The following is a 5,405-nucleotide window of genomic DNA, read 5'->3' on the forward strand; positions in this document are numbered from 1 at the left end:
GGGATTCCAGGAGCTCACAGGAAGATTCAGTGCCCAGGCAGGACCCAGGCACTTTGTTACATCATCTTTTATCTGTCAGAAAATTCCAGTTTCCTCAAGGTGGTGCAGAGATATTTCAGATTATGTAATGAGAGCTCTGACACCTCCCATGACTGTGAGGGAATGAGCTCATACCAGACCTATTTGGAAAGCAAAGACTTTTCACCAATGAACCACAGCAGCATCCCTGAACTTCTGAAAGCCAAAGGAAATTCTGGAATTACCCCCAGGGTTGCTCTGTGTGACATCACACTCCCTGCTGTAACTTCTTTGCTGAAGTTTGGTTGTAATAAATGAAACAACGCTGTTTCCAACCCCTTAAAATTGAAATTCAGGAGCTTTGCCATGGGAGGTTTTCAGGAGCCACAGCAGAACAGAGGGRTTGTGGAGGGGCAGATCCTCCTCCAACTCAATTCCCTTCTGCTGCACATTTCTGACTGCGAGGGGGAAGATTTTGGTGCCAAAACCTCAGGATTTGGGACAATCCCGGTGATCCCTGAGCTGTCCCAGGGCTGCTCCAGGAGCACATCCCTGTTCCTGCAGCCCAATGGCACCAGGATCRAGAGCTGCAAATAATTCAGAGGGAGGGGAAGGCTCTGCAGGAKGGAAGGTGGAGCTGCCTGGATGAGGGCAGCAATTCCTGCTGTGCCAGGGAGGACGAGGACGCAGCTCCAGTTCCTCGTTTTTTTTGGGAATTGTGCTTCCCTGTGCTCTGACATCATCCTGATTCAGCAGCTCACAGCAGCCCCAAAGAGAGGTACCGTCACCCAGGCGGAATCACTGACCAATGCCAGCAAATTCCTGCAGCTGAGAGGGAATTCTGGGATTTGCCTGAGAAGATGAAGGTGGAAAAAAAAACCCCAAAAAACCCAAAAAACCCCCAAAACCAACAAAAAAAAAAACCAAAAAAACAAAAACAAGTAAAGTGTGCGTTTCACATTTTAATGGATTTGAAAYTTGGGTTGTTTTTTGCCAAGAAAAAAAAAATAAAATTATGGGTTTTTTTGGGATGATCCTTTACACAGGGCTCTCCAGAGCTGTGAGTGGGCTATGGAAACACAGTTCAGGTAAAAATCACTGCTTTTTGCACATGTGGGAGCTCATTTGATGCTGTGCCAGGAGAGGAGAGCTCTGCTGGGTTCTCATGGTGGGCAGRAGGTGAAGGAATGAACGTGCAGATCTCAGGGAAAGGGGTGAGTTTGGGGTCAGGAATTAATGAGCTGCAAATCTCACACGGGAGGTGTTAACTCTGTCCCAAACAGAATGGATTTGGGCAACAATCCTCACCCTTTCCAGCTGGAAAATGAGTGAAAGTCTGTTCCARCCCCACAGGGCAGAGCTGCAGAGCTTAAAAATTCATTGGCCCCAAACTCCTTTTATTTATAAGGGGAAATTTAGCCAAATATTCAAATATAAGCTACTTTAGTCCAAAATTAACCACTCCACTTTTTCTTTTTTTTTTTTTTTAATTGGCTTTTCCTGCTTATTTCCACAGGTGAAATCCCAGGACATTCCTGGGAACAAAAATTCGTTCCTGTGTGCAGAACTCGGGGAGGTGACAGTGGGGAGGTGACATTGGGGAGATGGCAGGAGGGAGGTGACCCAGAGGGAGGTGACAGTGGGGAGGTGACAGTGGGGAGGTGACAGGAGGGAGTTGATGGTGGGGAGATGACCCAGGAGGGAGGTGGCAGGAGGGTGGTGACATTGGGGAGGTGACCCAGAAGGGACAGGAGGGAGGTGACCCAGAGGGAGGTGACAGGAGGAAGGTGACATTGGGGAGGTAGCAGGAGGGAGGTGATGGTGGGGAGGTGACAGTAGGGAGGTGACATTGGGGAGGTGGCAGGAGGGAGGTGACCCAGGAGGGACAGGAAGGAGGTGACAGGAGGGAGGTGGCCCAGAGGGAGGTGACAGGAAGGAGGTGACATTGGGGAGGTGATGGTGGGAAGTGACCCAGGAGGGAGGTGACAGGAGGAAGGTAACAGTGGGGAGGTGATGGTGGAGAGGTGACCCAGGAGGGACAGGAGGGAGGTGACCCAGGAGGGAGGTGACAGGAAGGAGGTGACAGGAGGGAGGCCCTGATGTAACCCCGGAGTTGGACACTTCCTCTGCTCTGCAGCAAAGCTGTCCCAGCTGCAGGGACTCAGTGGAGTGTGGCTGCACCACAAGGGACGTGACTTCCTTCCCGTGGTGACGGGGACTGCAGGGACTCAGCTGGAAACGCWGCCGGGTTCTGCTTCCCTCGGGCTCCTGAGCTTGGCTGGGACTGTGCCCTCCTCACTCCAACCCCTGTGACATTAGGAGGGAGAGCTGCGCTGATTCCCGGTCCGTTCTGGAATTTCTGAGGCCAGGGAGAGGCAGCAGGAAAAGCCCTGCATTGCAGAATCTCTGCACRGACACACCTGTGACCGCCCCAGGAGTTAAACATTGGTGTTCTTATGCAACACTTGGYTGTACCCGGAGTAAAAATAGTATCAGCCTTAAATGTTTCAATTTGCTGCACCTCTAATTAACAGCTGGGATTAGGAATCACTTGAGGGAGCTTTAGGCTGGCAGCTGCAGCAGTAAATCCCTTTGTCAAAGGAATTATTGTGTGCCYTGAGCAAACAGCCTTCAATCCTGACTGACAGCAGTTCTGGGATTGAAGCTCCTGGGCAGCACTGGGTTCCCACTGGGACAATTCCATAATTACCATTTAATTACTGCACTTCCCTTCCCTTACAGGTAGCTGTTCACAGAGAGAGAAATGAGGAGGAGAGAATCCCCAACCATTGCAATATCTGGTGCACAAATKTCTCTTTAGAACCCCTGGGGCTGAGCAGGGGACAGAGGCATTCAGCCACTTGCACTGCAGCTTTATTTATWTAAATAAATKGTATMTMYCTCATGTATATTTATACATAACAARTGTARGCAAAAGGAAAGAYGGGGAGAAAAYCAWAAATTCTGMAAAMTAGCCTTGATTTTTGTGAAGAGAGTGAAGGTCCCATTAGCTCACACTGCTCACCTCAGAGCTGAGCCAGAGGCACCTGGGCTGGCAAATCAGAATCAGAATTCSTGGCAAGGCAGAAATGTGGTTGGAAAAACTTAACTGCAATTCTTTTGTGCAAAAGCAGTGCAGGAAACACTGTGGGAGTTCTGTGCAGCTTCTGCTGTCAGTGCAGAGACACACCATGAGACTCCTCATCTCCACTTCTCATTTTGTATGAAAGCCCCTCCATCACTGGTGTTGGAGTGCAAAGCAGCTGAATTCAAATTCCTCACCCCCCATCGGGCATGGCTGCATTCAGGAGAGAACATCTCAGGCCACTTAGAGGAACTGAGCTTTTCAGTTGCAAGGGGAATCCTGGTCTAAACTAAAATAAAGAAAAAAATCCCCTTGGTTTAAGCTTGGGGTGGGGGTGGAGTCCCCATCTCTGGAGGTGTTCACAGCACTGGTGTGGCACTGATCCCAATCCTGATCCTAATCCTGATCCTAATCCTGATCCCAATCCTGATCCTAATCCTGATCCTAATCCTGATCCCAATCCTGATCTTCATCCTGATCCCAATCCCAACCAAAGCTATTCCAGCTGCTGCTGCAGTTCTTGGAGAAGCTGAGCTGGAATCCTCCTCAGATCCCACTGGAGCACATGGGGAATAACCACACAATATCCCATTAATTAATTRAAAATTCTGGGTGATGCTCAGGCTGTTTGCCAGTTTCCAATAATTATCAATAGATCCCAATGTACAATGTGGATGTACAAATACACAGGAGAACACTGCCCCTCATAAAGGTGTGGGCTGGGCTGAAACGGAAAAGTGCTAAAATTTGGTGAAATCAGTTCAGAGCAACAAAAATGGCCATACAGAGATAGGGAGGATTTTAGATTTATTTGGAAACAGATTGAAGTCTTACCAGAATTATTGGGAGAATATGAGGCACTCAAAGTTGTCTTGGTAGATTTGGGGAGGGAGGCAGAGAGGAGAAATAAAGAAAACCAGAAAAACAAAGAAAGAAGCAGRAGGAAAGAAAAGTGGAAACATTTAAAGTAAAATTTCAAAATCTGCTTTCGGGGAATCTTATTTTTATCTTTTTTTATCTTTTAAAAGAAAATTACAACAAAACCCAGACAAGCCCATTTTGCTTGTGGTTCCAGCCTTGATTAGTTTTGATCAAAAATCCTTCCTACATTTTTGRATCTCCTTCCTCCTTACTGACGACATTCTGAGGTAATGAAGCATTTGGTAAAAAAGAAAATTCCACCTTCACTCACAATGTCACTGAAAAGAAACTCCCTGACTCTGAGTTTCGGCAGCGCTTTTTGTTTATTTTACAAACCTGTTGTGGATGTAAAAACGGTGCTGAAACCACAGAGGGAAAGAGGAAGAGGAGCTCAGCATTTCCCAGGTAAGTCCGGGTGTTCTCAGTCAGGAACAGCTCGAGGATGTGATGGCTTGGCAGTGGAACAGGAATCAACAACCCCAGGAATTCCTGSSGGCTGGAAAAGCCTTCCCAGCCCATCCCTGGCACTGCAAACCTCCCTGGGCAKMCCCTGCAGCKCCTGCCCACCCTTTCCAGGAAGGAATTCCTCCCGAATCCCCGATGTGTCGCTGCCGGGAGGGCGGGGATGCCGCAATCCCAGCGCGGATTTGTTTTTTGATCCTCCCCTGGGCTGGCAGTGCCCCCGCAGGCTCAGCCCTCTCCTTCCCGAACACTCGGGATGGAAATCCCGACACAGCCCGGCCGTGTCCGAGCTTTGCCGTTTCCTTGTGCCCCGTTTGGCATCAGCCCGTCCCTGGCAGGGTTTGGCAGCGCTGCTCGGGGGATGTGGCAGCAGAGCCCGTCAAAACATCGCTGTGGTTTCCGTGCCAGCCGGGGAACAGCCCCGGGGAGGGGCAGGGGCCGGCACAACTTCCCCAAAAATCGGGCTGACCTCAAAGCCACAAGCTCGGAACGGGCTGCTGTCACTGGGCTGGAGCAGCCCGAGCGTGGGGCACCTCTGCTGGCCCAGAATTCCAGAATTGTCGGGGTGGGAAAGCCCTCAGGACCATTGAGTTTGAGCTGTGCCCATCCCCACCGTGTCCCCAGCCCAGAGCACTCAGTGCCACCTCCAGGTGCCACCTCCAGGGATGGGCACTCCAAACCTCCCTGGGCAGCCCCTGCCAATCCTGAGCACCCTTTCCATGGGAAATTCCTGCTGCTGTCCAGCTTGAGCCCCACCCCACACAGATTGCACCGTTTGATCTATTACAGACCACTATAAAGAAATGGATTTTCTTCATTTGCTACAGAAACTTTTTGAAATATAAATTTCCAATGCGGTTTTGGACATAAAACTCCACCACATGACACTGGACATTGACCAATCAATTCTTGTCACACA

Source organism: Malurus melanocephalus, unplaced genomic scaffold (genome assembly GCF_030028575.1).
Source record: "Malurus melanocephalus ecotype Western Australia unplaced genomic scaffold, MMel_1.1 scaffold_583, whole genome shotgun sequence".
NCBI lineage: Eukaryota > Metazoa > Chordata > Aves > Passeriformes > Maluridae > Malurus > Malurus melanocephalus.